This window comes from Mytilus galloprovincialis, chromosome 4 (genome assembly GCF_965363235.1).
Source record: "Mytilus galloprovincialis chromosome 4, xbMytGall1.hap1.1, whole genome shotgun sequence".
NCBI lineage: Eukaryota > Metazoa > Mollusca > Bivalvia > Mytilida > Mytilidae > Mytilus > Mytilus galloprovincialis.
Genome location: NC_134841.1, coordinates 86,741,051 through 86,765,494, shown reverse-complemented (window position 1 = coordinate 86,765,494; position 24,444 = coordinate 86,741,051). Strand labels below are relative to the sequence as shown.

General features: G+C 33.5%; 1 long non-coding RNA gene across 2 annotated transcripts; it reads right to left on the bottom strand.

Annotated features, from left to right (window-relative positions):
• Positions 1–15,224: 15,224 nt before the first annotated feature.
• Positions 15,225–21,023, bottom strand: LOC143070813 (uncharacterized). Of its 2 annotated transcripts, none has more exons than XR_012976717.1 (3): positions 20,905–21,023; positions 17,206–17,418; positions 15,225–16,428 (listed from the first exon to the last, which is right to left on the bottom strand). It is a non-coding gene; the product is annotated as an uncharacterized LOC143070813 (long non-coding RNA). The 2 variants fall into 2 exon arrangements; XR_012976716.1 differs by lacking the exon at positions 20,905–21,023 and adding an exon at positions 18,215–18,334.
• Between the last annotated feature and the right edge of the window lie 3,421 nt (positions 21,024–24,444).

Here is a 24,444-nt window from a genome sequence, read left to right as displayed (position 1 = left end):
TTACTAACTCACTTATTCATTTGTTGTGTATTGCATGCTGTTTGTTTTTGTTTCTGTTGTGTGTTATTTTTTATTAAGAGGATCAAAAACAAGTAGCGTTAGGTCTGAAGTGTTTTTATACATGCGAACCAATACAATATACGTATACAAAGTGAATAAGATAACGATATTATGCAGAGAATGATTTAACGAGTAATGTCGGTATTCATTTGAAATAGTTATAAAAAAATGTAGGCAATAAATTATCTTTTTAATTCATCGTAAATAAATTTAAAACGCGGATTTGTTTGCAAAATGACATCCACGACATTATTGGTCTCTGCTTAGTTAATTTTGCAAAGAAACAAATCATCAGTGGTTTGGGTTCTTAGAAAAGGCTTCTTAAAAGTAAGCGAAAAACGTGTTCTTACAGAATGGAAAATAAGTTTTCTTACGTTAAAGGATGGGTTAATCAATAGCTTCATTTTGGCTGAGATGTAAAGTCCAGAGAAAGAACTGTTTTGGTGTTGGTTTCGCGTCTGTTTACTCTCTATCGAATGTCTTATCCGTGTTTTCTAGCTACAGGATATGGTTTTGCGTATTAAATATATTCTTCTAGTTGGAAATAACATTTGTTGAAGGTATTTCTGACTTAATGAATACATCTAAAAGGTCTTTGAACGTTACATAACTTTCACGTGGGAATTTTCGTTTAGTAATGATGCAAAATAAAGCAAAAGAGAACTGTATAAATATAAAGGAGAGATCAACAGAACTTCTTTTAATATACTCTATCTAGTAAATAAACGATTTTTAATATTGCTGCGATAATTATATAGTTTTAATAGAAATGTGAATACCTTTAGAGATTAATAGTTATTTAAAGTTTGTCACTTAGTTTTTTGGTTACTTCCCCGTTTTGTTCATTCTTTTCTGCGACAATTAATTTTGAAAGTTTTAAAAGGTTTGCAAACACCATTTAGAACGTTTTACAAAGTTCTGAGCAAACATCAGGTGTTTTTAGAATATTGTATTTTCGATCTCTCTAAAATGACATTAGCCTGTTCTATAAGTTAATTACACGCTACTACTATTAAATACACACAGACCTATGTTCTTTTTTCTTCATACCCATTGATTATATTTTCACAGTTTTGGAAAGAAAAACTAAAGTATATTTGACCCGGAATATTTTATCAATATTTTTTTTATATTTTCATTTAATATGAGTAAATTGTTCCCTGTCATTATCTCTGAGATAATCAAATATTGCTGGTATTTACCAATGAGAACGCAGGTGACGTGTTATAATTAAGCCGACCACGCCCCCTTCACTAAAATGTTATAATTAAGCCAACCACACCCCTTAACCAAAATACAATGCATTGCCTTTTTGTCAATTTGGAATATCAATACGTTGAATAATTTAGCATTTAAATATACCCCTCAAAGATACGAAGATGATTATTAAAATTAAATATTACTTTAATTACTGGATTGAAAAGTGAATTATTTCAATATCTGCAGATGGTCTTATTGACCAGGGAATAATTTCTATAATTCGTATGGTTGGTTATTGAATAATTTCTCAAAATAGAAGTTAGGTCCCTATATTTATATTTGGTCATCGACATGTTTTTCAAATATCTATATAATTTTTTTAAGTACGCAAGTTCTGTTGATAACTGATTCCCTTGCACATAAATCGCTTTCACATATTTTGATAATTTTTCATTGAACTTGAAATTTTAGCCGCCTTTAAACTTATTTAAGAACAGAAAATATACATTTTATTTTGACACATTTGTATTTGAATCATTTTTAACGATAGTACTGTAACATTGCTTTATTTCCAGATATCATTGACTAATATTTCGTTTGATTGCTTTTAAAAGGTTTGACTAAGAAAATCTGTACATATAAACTACAGTAGCCGCCTGCATGCATTTTATTTATGGAATAAATTCGTCTCTGTCTCTTTCTCAAATATATAATACCTTAATTCTATTTTTTCAATTAACCCTTATCTTGTTATTTTGATAATACATTAACCAATATCTTGTTATTTTGATAATACATTTAAAAGTTATAAATGTTTTTATATTTCTAGACCGACCAGATAAAGAACTGAAAGGTGACTGGAAACAAGGGAAAGGAAAACGAGTGCGAACAATATTTACACCAGAACAACTCGAAAAACTAGAGGCTGAATTCGAGAAACAACAGTACATGGTTGGCACTGAAAGGTGAGTCAATGTTGAAGTTCTCCTACCATTCCTGCATGTGTTGACTGTTTACATTAGCATATGTCCTTTTGATTGGTCTTATACTGTATTGTCCTTTTTATTGTCTCGATCATGTAACAACTGCTTTGGTATTTTGGTTATGTTTCCTTTGTATCGCAATCTCTTGTTTATGCTGACGCAAGATTTCTCTCATATATACATGCTTATATAATTTTGTTAATTGCTGTGCCAATCGGTCTTGTGAAAAGTTGTCCCATTGCCAATCATTCGATAACTTCTTTTTATATATTATGACTAGCAGGTTTTAATTAGTATAGTTGGGTTGGTGTCTCATTGAACGAGCAACACCGAAAACTCATTTTATTTATTTACGAATACACGTTTATAGATGAAAAGGAGAATATTGATACACAGAGAACAACAATGATGAAAGATACATGCAAAAGTTTCGATACAAATGTTAAAATTCATATTCCGTTTAAAACAATATAAATGAACAAGTTCCCTGAACCATATATAATACTGTTACCAATTAAATAAGCAAACGAATCAATAAACGTTCAGGACTAGTAAAAGACTTCTGATAATACATATGCCCATATGTTAAAAGAAGTTATTTCAATTTCATTTCAGATACTATCTAGCCTGTTCTTTGAACCTAACAGAAGCCCAGGTGAAAGTTTGGTTTCAAAATCGACGTATAAAATGGAGGAAACAAAATTACGAACAACAGCAGGCAAAACTTTCCCAACTGACAATGTACAAAGATGACGACGCTGATTCAGAAAGCGGACACAGCGAAAACGAACACACATTCCATAATTTGACGTCGGACATGACACCTCGATCTGTATCGCCATACTAATGAAGAACATGGGATTTAATGCGTATCTTAATCTTCAGTAATGGTAGTAGTGTAACTACCCTGTATACTGTAACATGATATTATGAGACCAGCACCGGCCGAGAATATCAGCTTAGCGTGTTTGGTAACCTGACATTAACTGTGATCGTTATTTAAGACTTGTTTACTGTGTAAATCTTTTAACTGTAAATTTAACTTTAATAGTGCTATGAAATATGGAGTGACAGAATGAATGAGACTGGAAAATAATTTATAATTTAGATTTATAATTGTTGTTGAAATAATAAATTAAAATGATTTTGAACATTACAGGTTTTTTCCCTTAAACTGTCTTACTAATTTGAACGCCCTATAATGAACGTACACATTTCCTATCTCATTTCGACCAGAATTAAGGTTTTTAGCTCCCCCAACCCCCCGGGACGTTCTTTGTTTCCAGCGAATGCTTTTTTTTTTCAATATCCTCGGAGATGGTCAGTCAAACAACATGATGCACATCATACCGGGGTAGGCTGGAAGTAAGGCATAAGACCATTGTTAATCGCTTTTCTTTACATCAGAAAATGCCTTATTAAAATGGGACTGTGTAATTCAACAGTTTTCCCTTAAAATCTTCTAGAATGAATTTGACTAAGTTATAACATTTTTAACATACACGAAAGGTTAAATGTAACTGACCAATTGAAATGTGTTTACCGCTAGCCGAATTTGAAGTATCAAATAAGTTCTTCAAACATCTACATTTCTTTATCATGAATTTTCTTAAAGATCTCATTTCCATAAATAAACAGTAAGATGGTGCTGACATCAATTTGTTTATTGGTCTTTTTATTTGGATAATGACCAACATGGATAACATTATTGAATGATTGTACACTTAAGTTTGCTTCTAATGTGGTTCCACGGCAACAAAAACAATAATGTCTTCATTTAACGAGAAATAATGAAAATGAAGTGTCTGGTACTGTGGACATAATTAAAACATCACTCAATAACGTAGAACTAATGATCAGGGTCTTTGACGGATCAGCTAATTTCCCGCTTTAAATATGGCCGCCATGTCAGCCATTTCATTTGACATTTTTAATAAAGACGATTAATGACAATGAGGCTGCACACTCCTGTTAATTCATTTACATGCTAGACGACTTAACTTTCCATTATTTTGAAGTCTAGCGACATTACAGAGACAGAGACAGTAGCAAGGCTCAAGTAGATGATATTGATAAATGTCAGATGTAAACAAGGACAATTTGCACGCATTTTAAATTAAAAGAAGGAAATTGTTAGTTTAGAAATTTAAGACATATGAAGGTTTTATTTAAAGACAACATATGAACCTATGGTAATAGAATTAAAGTTATCGCTCGCTCAAATAATAAGCTTAAATTGTGATTATTTGCAATTGAATTGATGAGTTTCATGTCAAAATATACATTTAACCATTATATCTTTCATTTGCCCCAATTTGTTTTTTTTTCTCAAGAAAACGAACGCGGATAAATAAAATAAACAAAACAGTCTTTTTGTTTTGTAAAAATAGAAGTAGCTAACTGATTTCTTATATACTATGTATAAATTGTCACTTTATGTGGTGACGCCGGGTCTTATAGAATCGAAAATTATAAAAAAAAAAGATTATTTTTTTCACTGCCGACAAGCATATACATGTATCAACTTAGGTTTTTCATCCTTGGTCGGCGGGATGATATCAGATTTTTACTTTGTGTCTTTTTTTGTTGTTGATGGAATGTATAAATACTCTGCCACGTCCCGGGTCTGTATTTTGGTTGGATGTTTTTTTCTGCTTAGTATCGTTCTAAAGAGTCAAACCTTTCTCAACCGTTTTTTTTTTATTATTATATTTTTCAAACTATGTTTATTTCGATTTGGATTATCTTCGTTAGCCAAAGGTAACGATCAGCCCCCCCCCCCCCCCCCCAATGGAGAGGAGGATAGTGGATCGTAACCCTTGGCTAGCAAAGATGGATTCGAATAAAAAACTTTCAATTACTAGTATGCAATATTCAGGGATGATAATGTTTGAATACAATCTTAATTTCCTTGTAAAATGAGGTTTGCTATCGACAAACACATAGCGGGTGTACGACAGATGTAAAAAATGCTTACATGCTACACAAGATTTTCAAATATTTTCCATGTACAATTGCAAACTATTGGAAAACAGGTAGTGGCTGCACGGCAGATCTAAAATTGTTTACATGCTACAACTCAACCAGCTGGCTGCAGATCAAACATAAAATCATCCCCTTTCATAGAAATTTGACAAATGTTCTAAGGTCTTCAAGACGGGAAGACAGACCGATGTAGTCGAACGGCGTTAGCAACGCAGGTACAAATTGTAATCAGTCAGCTATGAGTTATTGCTCTTTGGTCGACGATCAAAGACCTCCTAGTTGACTAACTAGAGGCTCTCAAGAGCCTTTGTCGCTCACCTTAGTCTATGTGCATATTAAACAATGAACACAGATAAATTCATGACAAATTGTGTTTTGGTGATGGTGATGTGTTTGTAGATCTTACTTTACTGAACATTCTTGTTGCTACAATTATCTATATCTATAATGAACTTTGCCTAGTAATTATAGTGGAAAATATTTTCTAAAAATTTACAAAAATTTACAAAAATTTATGAAAATTGTTATAAATTTAAATTGACTGTAAAGGGCGATAACTCCTTAAAGGGTCATTTGAAAATTTTGGTTATGTTGACTTAATTGTAGACCTTTCTTTGCTGAACATTATTGCTGTTTACAGTTCATCTCTATCTATAATAATATTCAAGATAATAACCAAAAACTGCAAAATTTTATTTAAAATTACTATTTTGGAGGCAGAAACCCAACAAGGGCTTGTCTGATTTGTCACCAAATTTCAGGGCAGATAGATCTTGATCTGATAAACAATTTTATCCCTTGACAGATTTGCTGTAAATGCTTTGGGTTTAGAGATATAAGCCAAAATCTACATGTCACCCCTATGTACTATTTTTTTGCCATGGCAGCCATTTGGGTTGGTTGGCCAGGTCACGTCACACATTTTTTTGAACCAGATACCCCAATGATGATTGTGGCCAAGATTGGTTACATTTGGCCCAGTAGTTTCAGAGGAGAAGATTTTTTTTCAAAGAATACTAATTTTTTTGAAAAATGGTTAGAAATTGACTATAAAGGGCAATAACTCCTTAAGGGGTCAACTGACAATTTTGGTAATGATGACCTTTTTGTAGATCTTACTTTGATGAACATTATTGCTGTTTACAGTTTATCTCTATCCATGATATTATTCATATATATGGTGGCAGCAACCCAACAAAAGGTTGTCTGATTTGTCTTAAAATTTCAGGCCAGATAGATCTTGACGTAATAAACAATTTTACCCATGTCATATTTTCTCTAAATGCTTTGGTTTCAGAGTTATATGACAAAATCTACATTTTACCCCTTTGTTCTATTTTTAGCCATGGCGACCATCTTGGTTGGTTGGCCGGGTCACGCCACACAATGTTTAAACTATATACCCCAATGATGATTGTGGCCAAGTTTGGTTTAATTTGGCCCAGTATGTTCAGAGGAGAAGATTTTTGTAAAAGTTAACGACGACGACGGACGCCGGACGCATTTAGTGGTGGAAAAAACGTTCTTAATTGTTCTTTTTTTTAAATTCACAAATTAATCAGACAAAGTTAACCATAGATAGATTTAGCTAGTAAGATAAATACTTTTTTCGTTATATAAGTCATCAACTGTTTCGGTTCTTATATACTAGCATACAATCAATTGATTTCAAATACATAGTTATAAACGTGGCTTCTTTGATGATCATTTTTAAATGACATAAATAATCTAAATCAGCATAAAATTATCTTATCTTAGACTGTTATGCCACTTTGTTGTTTCTTGTTGTTGCTATTGCTAATTTTGCAAAATTCGCCCTATCAATTATTATCTATTATTATGATACCGTCTCATACTTTGACAATCGTTTGGTGCTTGTAGTGGCAGAAAAAGTAAAATAAAAAAAATACTGAACTCCGAGGAAAATTAACTAGAGGCTCTCAAGAGCCTGTATCGCTGTATCGTTTGATTTCATTCAATTCAGTGGTTCTTTAGAAGAAGACTTTTGTATACATTTCCCATAGGGTCCTATGTTAAACTACGTCCCCCTGCTGGCGGCCATCTTGGATGTTGCAATGACAATAAAGTAAAAACACTTGATCAGCATCTCATTAGGAACATTCATGCTATGTTTGATTTCATTCCATACAGTGGTTCACTAAAAGAAGACATTTGTATGTATTTCCCTTAGGGTCCTATGTTAAACTAAGTCCCCCACTGGCGGCCATCTTGGATGATGGATCGGCTACAAATTAACAACACTTGGTCAGCATCTCATAAGGAACATTAATGCTATGTTTGGTTTCATTCCATTCAGTGGTTCTCTATAAGAAGAAACTTGTATGTATTTCCCATAGGGTCCTATCTTAAACAAAGTCTCCCACTGGCGGCCATCTTGGACGTTGGAATAGCGACAAAGTAACAACACTTGGTCAGCACCTCATAAGGAACATTCATGCCATGTTTGGTTTCATTCCATTCAGTGGTTCTCTAAAAGAAGTCATTTGTATGCATTTCCCATAGGGTCCTATGTTAAACTAAGTCCCCCGCTGGCGGCCATCTTGGATAATGGATCGGCTACAAAGTAACAACTCTTAGTCAGAACCTCATAAGGAACGTTCATGCCATGTTTGGTTTCATTCCATTCAGTGGTTCTCTAAAAGAAGTCATCTGTATGCATTTCCTATAGGGTCCAATGGTAAGCTAAGTCCCCCGCTGGCGGCCATCTTGGATGATGGATCGGCTACAAAGTAGCAACATAAGGAAAATTCATGCCATGTTTAGTTTCATTCCATTCAGTAGTTCTCTAGAAGAAGTTCAAAATGTAAAAAGTTAACGACGACGACGGACGACGGACGCCAAGTGATGAGAAAAGCTCACTTGGCCCTTCGGGCCAGGTGAGCTAAATACGGAAAGTCCCTTATCAAATTGCAAATCCAAAGCCCAAAACACATCAAAAGAATAGATAACTAGAGGCTCTCAAGAGCCTATGTCGCTCACCTGTTACTGTATTTACTGATGTCGGCCATCTTGGTTGGCAGGCAGGGTCATTAGACACTTTTTTTAAAAATAGATACCCTTGTAATGATTGTGGCCAAGTTTGGTTAAATTTGGCCCATAGTTTTAGAAAAGAAGATTTTTGTACAAGTTACAAAAATGACAAAAAGTTGTTCAATATTGACTATAAAGGACAATAACTCCTTAAGGAGTTCTCTAACAATTTTGGTCATGTTGACTTATTTGTAGATCTTTCTTTGCTGAACATTATTGCTGTTTGCAGTTTATCTCTATCTATAATAAAATTCAAGATAATAACCAAAAACTGCAAAATTTCCTTAAAATTACCAATTCAGGGGCAGCAACCCAACAACCAGTTGTCCGATCCATCTGAAAATTTTAGGGCAGATAGATCTTGACCTGATAAACAATTAAACTCTGTCAGATTTGCTCTAAATGCTTTGGATTTTGAGTATAAGTCAAAAACAGCATTTTACCCTTATGTTCTATTTTTAGCCATGGCGGCCAACTTGGTTGGGCGGGCGGGTCACCGGACACAATTTTTAAACAAGATACCCTAAATTTAAATAATGATTTTGGCCATGTTTGGTTAAAATTTGGCCCAGCAGTTTCAGAGGAGAAGATTTTTGTAAAAGTTTTGTAAAACGACGACGGACGACGGACGCCAGGTGAGCTAAAGACACAAGATGATGCGCGCACCCATATATAGTATATAATGGACTTGGTTGATATAAACGAGATGTAGGTCTTGATTGTCAACTTGGTATCACCTTCTTGTGTGACCTCGATTTAAAACAGTGTAAAAATGAAGCCAGTTTGTATAACAATAATACCAATCGCCAAGGCAAATTAAACTAGAGGCTCTAAAGAGCCTGTGTCGCTCACCTTGGTCTTGTGCATATTAAACAATGGACACGGATAAATTCATGACATAATTGTGTTTTGGTGATAGTGATGTGTTTGTAGATCTTATTTTACTGAACATTCTTGTTGCTACACTTATTTCTATCTATAATGAACTTGGCCCAGTAATTACAGTGGAAAATATTTTCTAAAAATTTACAAAAATTTATGAAAAATGTTAAAAATTAACTATAAAGGGCAATAACTCCTTAAGGGGTCAATTGACTATTTTGGTCATGTAAACTTATTTGTAGATCTTATTTTGCTGAACGTTATTGCTGTATACAGTTTATCTCTATCTATAATAATATTCAAGATAATAACAAAAAACGGCAAAATTTCCTTAAAATTACCAATTCAGGACAGTAACCTAACAACGGGTTGTCCGATCCATGTGAAAACATCAGGGCAGATAGATCTTGACCTGATAAACAATAAAACCCTGTCAGATTTTCTCTTAATGCTTCGGTTTTTGAGTTATTAGCCAAAAACTGTATTTTACCTCTATGTTCTATTATTAGCCGTGGCAGCCATTTTGGTTGATTGGCCAGGTCACGCCACACATTTTTTAAACAAGTTACCCCAATGATGATTGTGGCCAAGTTTAGTTTAATTTGGCCCAGTAGTTTCAGAGAAGAAGATTTTTGTAAAAGATTACTAAGATTTACGAAAAATGGTTAAAAATTGACTATAAAGGGCAATAACTCCTTCAGGGGTCAACTGACCATTATGGTATGCTGACTTATTTGTAAATCTTACTTTGCTGAACATTATTGCTGTAAACAGTTTATCTCTATCTATAATAATATTCAAGATAATAACCAAAAAAAGCAAAATTTCCTTAAAATTACCAATTCAGGGGCAGCAACCAAACAACAGGTTGTCCGATTCATCTGAAAATTTCAGGACATATAGATCTAGACCTGATAAACACTTTTACCGCATGTCAGATTTGCTCTAAATGCTTTGGTTTTTGAGTTATAAGCCAAAAACTGCATTTTACTCCTATGTTCTATTTTTAGCCATGGCGGCCATCTTGGTTGGTTGGCCGGGTCACGCCAAACATTTTTAAACTAGATATTCCAAAGATGAATGTGGTCAAGTTTGGATTAATTTGGCCCAGTAGTTTCAGAGGAGAAGATTTTTGTAAAAGATTACTAAGATTTACGAAAAATGGTTAAAAATTGTCTATAAAGGTCAATAACTCCTAAAGGGGTCAAGTGACCATTTTGGTCATGTTGACTTATTTGTAAATCTTACTTTGCTGAACATTATTGCTGTTAACAGTTTATCTCTATCTATAATAATATTCAAGATAATAGCCAAAAACAGCAAAAATTCCCTAAAATTACCAGTTCAGGGGCAGCAACCCAATAACGGGTTGTCGGATTCATCTAAAAATTTGATGGCAGATAGATCTTCACCTGATAAACAATTAAACTCTGTCAGATTTGCTCTAAATGCTTTGGATTTTGAGTATAAGTCAAAAACAGCATTTTACCCTTATGTTCTATTTTTAGCCATGGCGGCCAACTTGGTTGGGCGGGCGGGTCACCGGACACAATTTTTAAACAAGATACCCTAAATTTAAATAATGATTTTGGCCATGTTTGGTTAAAATTTGGCCCAGCAGTTTCAGAGGAGAAGATTTTTGTAAAAGTTTTGTAAAACGACGACGGACGACGGACGCCAGGTGAGCTAAAGACACAAGATGATGCGCGCACCCATATATAGTATATAATGGACTTGGTTGATATAAACGAGATGTAGGTCTTGATTGTCAACTTGGTATCACCTTCTTGTGTGACCTCGATTTAAAACAGTGTAAAAATGAAGCCAGTTTGTATAACAATAATACCAATCGCCAAGGCAAATTAAACTAGAGGCTCTAAAGAGCCTGTGTCGCTCACCTTGGTCTTGTGCATATTAAACAATGGACACGGATAAATTCATGACATAATTGTGTTTTGGTGATAGTGATGTGTTTGTAGATCTTATTTTACTGAACATTCTTGTTGCTACACTTATTTCTATCTATAATGAACTTGGCCCAGTAATTACAGTGGAAAATATTTTCTAAAAATTTACAAAAATTTATGAAAAATGTTAAAAATTAACTATAAAGGGCAATAACTCCTTAAGGGGTCAATTGACTATTTTGGTCATGTAAACTTATTTGTAGATCTTATTTTGCTGAACGTTATTGCTGTATACAGTTTATCTCTATCTATAATAATATTCAAGATAATAACAAAAAACGGCAAAATTTCCTTAAAATTACCAATTCAGGACAGTAACCTAACAACGGGTTGTCCGATCCATGTGAAAACATCAGGGCAGATAGATCTTGACCTGATAAACAATAAAACCCTGTCAGATTTTCTCTTAATGCTTCGGTTTTTGAGTTATTAGCCAAAAACTGTATTTTACCTCTATGTTCTATTATTAGCCGTGGCAGCCATTTTGGTTGATTGGCCAGGTCACGCCACACATTTTTTAAACAAGTTACCCCAATGATGATTGTGGCCAAGTTTAGTTTAATTTGGCCCAGTAGTTTCAGAGAAGAAGATTTTTGTAAAAGATTACTAAGATTTACGAAAAATGGTTAAAAATTGACTATAAAGGGCAATAACTCCTTCAGGGGTCAACTGACCATTATGGTATGCTGACTTATTTGTAAATCTTACTTTGCTGAACATTATTGCTGTAAACAGTTTATCTCTATCTATAATAATATTCAAGATAATAACCAAAAACAGCAAAATTTCCTTAAAATTACCAATTCAGGGGCAGCAACCAAACAACAGGTTGTCCGATTCATCTGAAAATTTCAGGACATATAGATCTAGACCTGATAAACACTTTTACCGCATGTCAGATTTGCTCTAAATGCTTTGGTTTTTGAGTTATAAGCCAAAAACTGCATTTTACTCCTATGTTCTATTTTTAGCCATGGCGGCCATCTTGGTTGGTTGGCCGGGTCACGCCAAACATTTTTAAACTAGATATTCCAAAGATGAATGTGGTCAAGTTTGGATTAATTTGGCCCAGTAGTTTCAGAGGAGAAGATTTTTGTAAAAGATTACTAAGATTTACGAAAAATGGTTAAAAATTGTCTATAAAGGTCAATAACTCCTAAAGGGGTCAAGTGACCATTTTGGTCATGTTGACTTATTTGTAAATCTTACTTTGCTGAACATTATTGCTGTTAACAGTTTATCTCTATCTATAATAATATTCAAGATAATAGCCAAAAACAGCAAAAATTCCCTAAAATTACCAGTTCAGGGGCAGCAACCCAATAACGGGTTGTCGGATTCATCTAAAAATTTGATGGCAGATAGATCTTCACCTGATAAACAATTTTAACCCTGTCAGATTTGCTCTAAATGCTTTGGTTTTTGAGTTATAAGCCAAAAACTGCATTTTACCCCTATGTTCTATTTTTAGCCATGGCGGCCATCTTGGTTGGTTGGCCGGGTCACGCCACACATTTTTTAAACTAGATACCCCAATGATGATTGTGGCCAAGTTTGGTTTAATTTGGCCCAATAGTTTCAGAGGAGAAGATTTTTGTAAAAGTTAACGACGACGGACGACAGACGACGGACGACGGACGCCAAGTGATGGGAAAAGCTCACTTGGCCCTTTGGGACAGGTGAGCTAAAAACGGGGTAGTCCATAAAAAATGACTGACAAACTCAGACAAAAACGTGACTTTATAAACTTAAAAATATGAATTTACAACTGTCACCGGCTTTGTTTACTTACCGATCCCCGAAATTAAGATACTGACTGTTGATGACGTCAATATGACTTTTGAACAGTCGTATACTACATTTGACTTTATTTACACTAAACCCATCGGATGTTGGATGTGTACTGAATGAAATTTATGTCTTAGATACATGTTATTGGCTTTTAACTAGGCTGCCAGAAACTGCGAATACTCTCCGACTTGTACTTGGTGTCTCTTTAGTTGTATGGGATTGCTATATTCTGATGAATTTAGGCTTTTACAGTTGATTTTTATAGGTTGTTCTAATAAATTATAAAAGGTACCAGGATTATAATTTAATACGACAGACGCGCGTTTGGTCTGCATAAGACTTATCAGTGACGCTCAGATCAAAAAGTTATAAAGCCAAACAAGTACAAAGCTGAAGAGCATTGAGGACCCAAAATTCCAAAAAGTTGTGCAAAATACGGCTGATGTTGTTCTGATTCGCCACTGTCTCAGTGTTCAGTGGTTTTTGTTGGTTTATGTATGTAATATTTGTTTTCCGTAAATTGTATTGTTATAAATTAGATTATACGGTATTGTCGAGGGCTTTAAGGTTGTATTGATTGCTTACATCTACTTCATTTGAACTCTGATGGGTAACATGAGGGTACCTAATTTGCACCTATTTTTACTGTTTTTTCAACTACGTTTTGTATTATCTAGACAAAAGTTTCGTGACGTATAAAATTTTCTGACGTCAGACACGCGAATCAATGAATGTGTTTGTAGATAGATGTTTTTGTGTTCTGTTAAATTGTTCCTTTTAAAATTGTTACAGGGTGATGACTGCTGTACACATATTTTGACTATTTAATGTGTTATGTCTGTTTAGGTCACGCATCATTGTAAATATAACGGAATTTGATGAGACTGTCATCAAAGTGAGAGGTCTAGCGCTATAAAACCAGGTTTAATCCACTATTTTCTACATTTGAAAATGCTTGTACCAAATCAGGAATATGACAGTTCTTGTCCATTCGTTTTTGATGTGTTTTGTCATTTGATTTTGCCATGTGATTATGGACTTTCCGATTAGATTTTCCTCTGAGTTCAGTATTTTTGTGATTTTACTATTTCCATGTTGTGTTTTATTTGTAGACGTATCCTTGTTACTATATAGTCACATCAATTTAATTTTGAATCCATATTGAATAATACCCAAATTGCATCCATGCTCAAATTCACATCATTAAAGATCTTAAATTTGTTCCATTTCTTCAAATATTTAGAACAATTTGACATTAGTCCATGCATACTATCAGTTTTATGAGAAATTAATGCTTGTAACAGTTTTAATCTGTTCATTTTTAAAAATGACTTTTTGAGAACGTCGCATTACGACGTTACCGTAGATTTACTTTTCCCAATAAACACTCCATCTGTTGATATTTACTGTGAACGTGTTGTGTACATCTAAATACATTCAGTTATGTTGAAAGACGTGTATAATGTCAAATCATAAAACTATTAAGTGTTTAGTCTTTTTTTTTTCATTTCTCTTCAAAGATGATACTTAATTTAGTTCAGCAGTAAATATATAATATAACCATCATGGCTATGATAGTGTTATTATGACATACATAGAAGTGTTATCATGTAATAGAAAAAAAAAAACTAAAATTGTGGCAATTAAACCAGAAAAGACAAGGTAGTACAGCAATTCTGATTGCCACACAAATGCAGTGATAAGATATCATCTTGATGACAGAAAAATAAACGCAATTAAGATTGTATTTCTTGGACAAAACATCTTCTAAAAGTGTGGACTGCATCTGGAAAATTTGAGACAATGACACTAACTGTTTTCTCAAAAATAATTGCTCTTTTTAAAAAAGAAGAAAGATGAAATATTAATATATTCCCTCTGTGTAAATCAGATGTAATTTACTCATATTTTCAGGGCTAACATTTCTTAGATAGAAGATTACATTGCATCGAATACATATATCACTAATAGGGTTCAAATTCGACTTGTCAAAGTCTTATCGGACAAAAAGTACTGTTATACATAACACGAGTAACCTTGAACTAAGTTATATTATTATCCTTGAACAGATTTAAAGGTACAGAATGATATCGAATTTAGTTAATATGTAAATGTTAGGGTAAAATGAAATAGTCCTGATGATGTGCCGTGTCCACTGTAGCAGTCCAATATTTGTTTTTGAAAAAGTCCATTAAAAGGATACATATAAATTTCTTTTTGGGTTAGATTTGTTGTTGGATTTCTAGACATATCTGAAGACCTATAGCCGGATTATTAAGAGACTTTAGGCTATGCACATAATACATAAAATATAAGAATAATTTAATTAAGGAGTCATTTGAATTTAATTCAACAATGAAAAAATCAAAAACAGGCAGGAGACATCATATGATGTTCTCTTTTACTTTGTCGAATTTTGCTTTTAGACAGCCACTCCAATGGTTTAGCTTGGACGGAATCATTTTCGTATGAACTCAAATCTTTGTTTTGACTATCACTACTATACTTTCCAGTTTTAAATTCAGTTTTCTCACCAACACAACTGTCTTCAATTAAATGAACCGATTGTTCCACTTTATTCTCATTCTGTTTTCTTTGCAACGCGTTGTTATCTTTTAGCTGTACTCTGGAATCGTGTCCGGCAGCGGCTATTTCAACTTTGTCTGTTTTTATTTGGCCTTCCGAACAATATAGCATCATTTTTTCTGGTAAAACTATTTTTGAGTTAACCAAGAACTCACGTAAGTTTATAGCACTTTTTGTACTTCGTAAAGCTGCTTTGGTGGATGAATTTTGTGAAATCGATATTATATCATTAGAATCGATATCATCCGAGTGACAAATTCGGGAAATCACATTCTCTTTTATTTCTGAATTGTTGTTATCGTTTGTGTGTTTTTCTTTATTTACATCATCTAAACTTGACCATCGTTTCGTTTGTTTTATATCTTTATCCATCGATTGTTCATTCAGTTTAGAAAATCGATCAATACAATATTTATCTAGATGACTGCTTTTCACACTAATTTCTTTTTTATTTTCATCCTTATTAGAAGCCCTGAGTTGTGATATTCCGTTTAAACTTGACCTTCTTCTCATATATTGCGAGTCTTGAAACACTGAATTCTCAAATTTCACGCTTCTGTTAAATTCGTTAACATCCATTTTACTCTCTTTTTCCGTATATGTCGAATATTCATCGCATCCACAGGGAAACATTTGTGCTACATCATTTAAACTAGACCTTCGTCTAACACAAGACAAATTTTGATGTACTTTACTTTTATTTGAGTTGTACATCCTGGTATTATTCTCTTTTCGGCCTTTTCTTGTTTCTGAATTTTCCTCTTGAGTACATCGTTTAACTGATTTAACATTTGTATTTTCAGATTTTGCAGTGAATCTGAGCTTTTCAACTTTCTTTGAAATTGAATGGTCAAAAGTATTTTTGTCTTTATCGTTGTTGAATGGACTGCTTTCTTGTGGACTGCAAGAATCATCAAACAAATCTGAAATAAGAAAAGCGTTTTAATGAACGTACCAGTATTTATTTTTTTTTAAAGACGACGTAATAAATATATAGAAAGTATCAATTTATACACGTGTTCACAACTGGATCTCAATGTCGTAAACTAAGAACAAAATAGTTAATCCCGTTTTGAAACTTTCTTCTAATCAATGTCTTTTATATAAATTATATAAAAATGTTATATACTAGATTGAAACTCCTGATATATTTTAACAATATAATCGTCCTCTGCAGTTTTAGTATACTGTATCAAGTTCCGAAGCAAGGTTGTCGGCTCTCCGAACTTTCCCGAAGTCCTGCGTTTATGAGCTTCGGTCCTTGCTTGGAAGTTGATACTGTATGTTCGTAATTTCTGCATTTTCATAGTCAAATGACAAAAAAAAATAATGAAAAAAAAGAGTTTGTCGATAGTACACAGATGCTCCACGCACACAATCATTTTCTATGTTCAGTGGACCGTGAAATTGAGTTAGAAAGAACATAAAATTATCATAAGTAACATGTGTACTAAGTTTCAAGTTGATTGGACTTCATCAAAAACTACCCTGACAAAAACTTTAACCTGAAGCGGGACATACGGACGAACGAACGATCGAACAAACGGACGTACAGACCAAGAAACACAATGCATATCTACTATCGTAGGTGGGGCATAAAAACCAGTTAACTAAGATAAGGTCCAAAAAAATAATCCTGTTCTAACGTTTCAAAATTCACAATCAACAATATACAAGCATTATCTCAATCAACTTTATACCTTCATTTTCTTCTGTTATTGTATCCCCGAACCTTTCAAGAGCTGAATACAAGTTGAATGGTGTAGAGGAACTTTGAAGATCTGATATCACGAAACCATCATCAGATTCTTCATCAAAGAAACTTTTCCCATTGGAATGTGTGATGGTTCCTGGAAGTGCATTTCTCTTGTTAAAATACATCGTTACAGTTCACAAGCTGGTTCAAAAAAAGTCTGCAAATATAAAATTTTCGATGAATATTAAAATTAATAGAAGATTGATTTAGCTCCTGTAAATTCTTAATCTTGAACTGAAGATTGTCTTTAAGGTTTGTAATTTGCAATTCCAAAGTAGACGTCCTAATATTACTTACTCCAAATGCATACGTCGACAAACCAATGGCAAAACACAAAAACAAAACAAATAGACAAACAACAACCCATAAAACCGAACGACTGAGCAACACATATATAACCACAATAACTTGGACAGATAGCATGTGCTTTAGAAGGATAGAGAGATCCTGATCAACATGAGTAAATGACTAAACAACCTACTGACTGAATGCAGACTATAGAGATGTATAAAAGAATTGCTGTTCATCAATTGGAGTAAAATAAAAACTTAAATGATCAGTTTCATCGCCTATGTCACAGGATATTCAGCAGACACCATCTGAATGGTCGACCTCACGGTAATGATGTTATAACGTACGAGTTCTCCTTTCCAAATTCGATACTGGCGACACAAGTAAACGGCCTCTTAACCATCGTTATGAACTATTTAAAAATCAACAATCTGCTTTAAATATAAATCATTAGTGGAGTCGTACTCTGAGTCAATTTCAAAAGCTATTATCATTTTTAGGCAGATCCTCAAATCAAACACGAAATCGTGTACAAATTTGTACTTATTATTATTATTATTATATACGTATAAAATTTAAAAACGGGTTAAAATGTATTATTGTTAACCCATAGTTAATTTATGACTTTTTACTTTCTGATATTTAAGATTCCTTTCACTTACCAAAGTTATGGTTGATAATCGTATGCATGTATTTAAAACGTAAATGGTGGCAGCGAAGCTTCCTTAACAGATGCACACTGTCCCAAAACAAAAACAAAAACGTCCCATAGTGTTTCGACCCAATACAAATATACTAAAAGTCATATTGTAAATATTGTTACGTTTGTAGCATGATCACATTTGGTGAGTCTTGTGTGGGCAAGTCGCGTTTTTGGCGTATTGAATTTTAAACCTGATGCTTTTTGTTATCTATTAATCATGTTTTTCTGTGTCTAATATGTTCTCCTATTTATTTGTATTGTAGTCCTGTAATATTATGTTGTCATTTCAATGTTATATTTAACTTTGCCATTAAAGTGCGAGGTTTGGCATGCCTTAAAACCAGGTTCAACCCACCACTTTTATTCCCCTTTAAAAGTGTCCTGTACCAAGTCAGGAAGATGGTCATTGTTATATATTGTTCGTTTCTCTTTGTGTTGCATTTTAACGTTGAGTCGTTTGTGTTTTCTCTTATTTTTGAGATATTGAGATAAGACGTGGCACGGTACTTGTCTATCCCAAATTCATGTATTTGGTTTTCATGTTACATTTGTTATTCTCGTGGTGTTTTGTCTGATGATTGGTCTGTTTCTGTGTGTGTTGCGTTTCGATGTTGTGTCGTTGTTCTCCTCTTATATTTAATGCGTTTCGCTCGGTTTTGGTTTGTTACCCCGATTTTGTTTTTTGTCCATGGATTTATGAGTTTTGAACAGCGGTATACTACTGTTGCCTTTATTTAACCTTGCATAACCTTTAGATTGTTTACGAAACATAACATGTTTTTACGATCTAGTTATATTATGAATTATCAAATGGATAAAGGTCGTCATTTCTATACAACATGTCACATTACAACCAGAAATTGGTTAAACAGGAATTTACGGAATTGTCTGTTTGTGTCCTTCAGTATTCCAATATATTCAACATCCCCAATTGCGCAAGTTTTTAGGCAACACATCCAGAGGCGGATTTAGGGGGGGGCAGGGGGCCCGGGCCCCACTTTTTGGGAAAAAATTTGGTTGCTTATATAGGAAATCACTGAAGCGTGACTGGAGCGGGCCCCCTCTTAGGTCAGTCAGTGGGCCCCCACTTATGAAAATTTCTGGATCCGCCACTGACATCGAAGGTTTTGCAACCAGTCCATAATTATTTTTATAGGTTGTTAGTTGTTAGGAATTGTTTTTGAAAGATTTCACTGAATAAAAAATCAGTTACGAAGTCATAATGTGAAAGTGTGAACACTCAAAAACTAAGCTTCGTACGATAAAGCGTTTGTTAAAATCGGTCTATGTAATTTATTTAAAAATCTTAATCTTACATTACAACAAAAAAAATATATAAATGTACATTCAAAATGCTTGTTACCATGTGTTCAATATTTATCAACAGATTTGCATTAAAAACATGTTCTATGATATTTTAAAAACATTTTTTTTTATCTTTTCTAGATATATGATTTTGATTGATTTGATTTTTGGTGTTTTAACGCCACTTTTAAGCCTTGCATTAAGGCTATTTCTTGGCGGACAGTTTTTATTGGTGAGGAAGCCGGAGTGTCTGGAGAAAATCATAGACCTTCGATAAGAAAACTAGATATAGGAAGATGTGGTATGAGTGCCAATGAGACAACTCTCCATCCAAGTCACAATTTATAGAGGTAATCCATTATAGGTTAAGGTAGGTCTTCAACACAGAACCTAGGCTCACACGAACAACAAGCTACAAAGAGTCCCAAAATTTACTGGTGTAAAACCATGCAAACGGGGAAACCAACGGTATAATCTATATAAAAAACGAGAAACGAGAAACACTTTTGAACTACAGAAAACATATCAGACATCATTCTACAACGAATTTGCATGTGCTTATCTATTAACGTGTATAAGCTTAAGAGAGTTGGTCATTTATTGTTGAATGTAAATGATTAAATGATGTGTATCCTTTCCAACAGTATACTCATGCGAGAGGAAACCCATTTGGCTCTGAGGGGTGCATTAATACGCAGCAACGTCTAGTTAAATGAACATAAACACCGTTATTAATAGAGCTTTTGCAATAAATTATTGCAATGATGTGTTGCAAAACAAAATGATTGCTCATTCTATGCATACCCCTAGTGCAAGTTCGCCACAGTTGCTCCTATTTGAACCGCTTTACAGAACCTATCATGTAGTTTATAGTAGAATTGTCTAGCTTAAAATTAAACGAGATATCTCATCTCGCTGGACATTAAGATAGCAATAAAAGTCAATCATAAATAACATTACTTTTTATTGTAAACTTAGAGTAAAAACGTTGGTATCATTACCAAGATTATTTTTTGTTCCAATATAATTAAGATCACATTGAAACTTGAGGTAAAGCGGTATCGGTTTTTGTTGTTGAAAACTTTGCAAAAAACGTATTCAATGTGAATAACAAATACTTTATCATATCTGGTTTATTTGATTGTTATAAAATTAACATTCTACTAATAATTTGAATGTGACGACATAACGAAAGAAAAGGTGTCGATTATACTACGTATGTGAAAGGAATATATTATCGTTTACCTCACCTCAATTATAATATAAAAAAGAAGATGTGATATAAAATTACTTTTGAGTTATTAAACATGCAATTGTGTACAAAATTAAACTATTTGTACTAACCTTTTTACCAGCCGTTGAGAAGTAAGTTTGGTAATATTCCTTGGATAAACACTTTAACTTGTTATATAGCAGTTCAAGGATAGATTATTTGGACAATGGAAAACACCTGAAGGCCGTCGACACTGCCCAGTGATGACCTTTTCACAAGGTATACATATTTGTCATACACATGTATACAAACTAGTCATTTATTCAAGCTATATATACATGACTTATTTTGTTTTCTCTGTTTAAACAAACTTCAGTATATTTTGAGAAACTATTCAAGTCATACATCTATGAAATAAAGTTACAGGAATGTTACACTGGAAACTTATATGGATAGTGATAGAAAATTGGATAGTGTTCAAGTCAATGGAGTTGTAGTATTTATAGATTAAAAATTATCATAATATTATAATATGTCTTATCATTCATGCAATTTTTTAACATTTTAAAAGAAGTTTCAAAATTAAGAACTGCCTCTGCATGGTGGCTAAACTATTGTCATTCTAACGAGTTTAATAACATGTTTTAAAAATGATATAATATAACTCATAAAAGATACTAGGCTTAAAAAAATTTACGCCAGGCGTTTTTTTTTTTTTTTGTCTATATAAATCTAATAAGTAACGCTCGAATCAAAATTGAAAGTTATAAGGCCAAATAAAGTGCTAAGTTGAAAAGCATTCAGGGCATAACAATACGAAATATAAGAGATGTCAGATATGATTTGTTGGCAAGTTAGAACATATCCTCTACTATTATTATGATAAAAATGTTACTTCCCAAAGTTCCCATTGGGTCAGTTGCACACAATCATCGACAGGATGATTCTTTCTGAAGGGTCAAAGTACCTACATACATTACCTTGCTGTCTGTGGAGAACATCTGCCGGCAAAGGTTATTGCCATATTGTACGTCATATTAGAATAAATATGAAAAACTCTGAGTATCCCTACAATAATTTGACTAAAGATTTATAATATTTTGTTATGTAGCGTCAGGAGAGAACCATCAAAATGAACCAAACAGAATTTAAAAAAAGATTGCTTTTTGTGGCCATTTTTTTCTCCTTTTTAAAGCGAAATGAGGAAACTCCAATGTACCGTTTATACATTGTTTCTGCTAATCTTAATTCATATTGATCAACAGTTTCGTAGGTGAACAATCAAAGGTGCGGTCATGTGATCATGATAACAAAAAATAAAGGCAACAGTAGTATACCGCTGTTCAAAGCATATTTTTGCGATAAGATTAGGCGTAACATAATCCTTTTTTTCTGTAAATTTGGGTTTATTTTCGAAGAAATGCTTTCGAGTATTCGTATAAATTGTTTGGTTATAACATATTACGCCTAATAAAATACGCCAAGCTTCATTACTTCATCCTAATCATTTGGAAAAGAGACGTGATAAAGATGTCTCTATCAATAGACTGACGATAGTTTATTGTTCAAATATCGTATGGTCGCTTGAATAGTTCCTATACTCATTTCATGCTAGTTTCATTCGGCCACGATACTGCTGGGATACGAAATAGATATCGTTAGCCTCTGTCGTAGCGTAATAGACCAATTAATCTACTCAATTCTCAATTAACGCTTAATTAGCGATCTTAATTGGATACTCAGTCCAGGATATGTCTTCCATACACTATTTAATGATCTGCCTTATAACGAAAATAACCAAACAAACTTTGTAAATGACTTTATGAAACCAACGAAAATGTTAAGATATCATAGCATTGGCTATATTATGCTTGATAAGATATATGTTTTAGAGGTGATCCTCATGTACTGTCGATGCCATTCGTGGCCCGCGTGCTACGTTCGGGCGACAAAAATCCATGTGTGCGCGACAAAAATTAGGGCGAAATTTACCTGCTCAAAATTCCTTATTCATAAACGTTTGCGCAAATCAATCATTTTATTAAAACGATCAAAATATCGTAGGGTTTCGTATAATTATTAAAAAGGTCATGATTTCTAGTATAAAGCAAACCTGCAGATACAAAAATAAAGTAAAAGGACAAGGTGAAAATCGGCATGCACGATTGAGTTAACTATCTCGGAGACCAACACAGGGAAAAGTTCTTGATGGTCAATAGATAGTCTTTATGTGTAGATGAAGAATTTACTATTGAAAATAAACTAATCATAGATACCAGGATTGAAATTTTGTATTTTCGCCTGATTCGCGTTTTGTCTACACAAGACTCATCAGTGTCACTCGAATAAATATGAAGTTGAGGATCATTGAGGACCAAAAAGTCCTAAAATGTTTGCCAAATACAGTTAGGGTAATCTATTCCTGAGGTAGAAAAGCCTTAGTATATTAAAAATTTTGAGTTTTTTACAGGTAATTTATAATTATGACCATATCAATGATAACTCATGTCAACACATAAGTACTGACTACTTTCCTGGTGATACCCTTGGAGAATAAAAACTTCACCATCAGTGGCATCGACCACTCGAACAAGTCGTTGTAAATAAACTCTTCATACATACTAGGATTGAAAGTTTGTATTTGCACCAGACGCGTGTTTCGTCTACAAAGGACTCATCAGTGAAAATGGAGACATTTCTTAAAGATGAACAGAGAAATTATGCAAATATCGGATATAAACTGATCGCGAATGTATAGTTTTGCTTATGGGAAAACAATCAGCACATTCGTGAAAGTGACGCACGTAAATTGAAATACCACAAATCATACTGATTAAACTGGAAGTTGTTGTGACTACTCATATCAAAATACACAATAGCTGATATAACACCCTGTCAGGACCGTTTCACATCACTTGAATAAACTCATCATAGATACCAGGACTAAATTTTGTATATACGCCAGACGCGCGTTTCATCTACAAAAGACTAATCAGTAACGCTTGAATCCAAAAAAGTTAAAAAGGCCAAATAAAGTACGAAGTTGAAGAGCATTGAGGACCAAAATTCCTAAAAGTTTTGTCAAATACAGCTATTGTAATCTATGCCTGAGGTAGAAAAGCCTTAGTATTTCAAAAAATTAAAAATTTTGTAAACAGTTAATTTATAAATATAACAATATCAATGATAATTCATGTGAGCACAAAACCAGTGCTAAATACATTTTTCGACAATTGCAGATAATATTGGTAGTGATGTGATATACGACCCACCAACTCCTGATTTAATTTTACAAATAAAGGATCAAGTTAACAACATTAATACTTGTATCTATTAAAACTATTTTCGGATAAACGGAATTGGACCTACCGAATTAGACTATTTACCGGATTTGTAATAACATGAGCAACACGACGGGTGCCAAATATGGACCAGGATCTACTTACCCTTCAGGAGCACCTGAGATCACCACCAGTTTTAGGGTTAGTGTTGTTTAGTCTTAAGTTTTCTATGTTGTATTTTGTGGACTATTATTTGTCTGTTTGTCTTTTTCTGTTTTTGCCATGGCGTTGTCAGTTTATTTTCGATTTTGAGTTTGACTGTGCCTTTGGTATTTTTTGCCTCTCTTTGAAGCAGGCTCAAGTAACAACACTGGACAAAAATAAACCAAC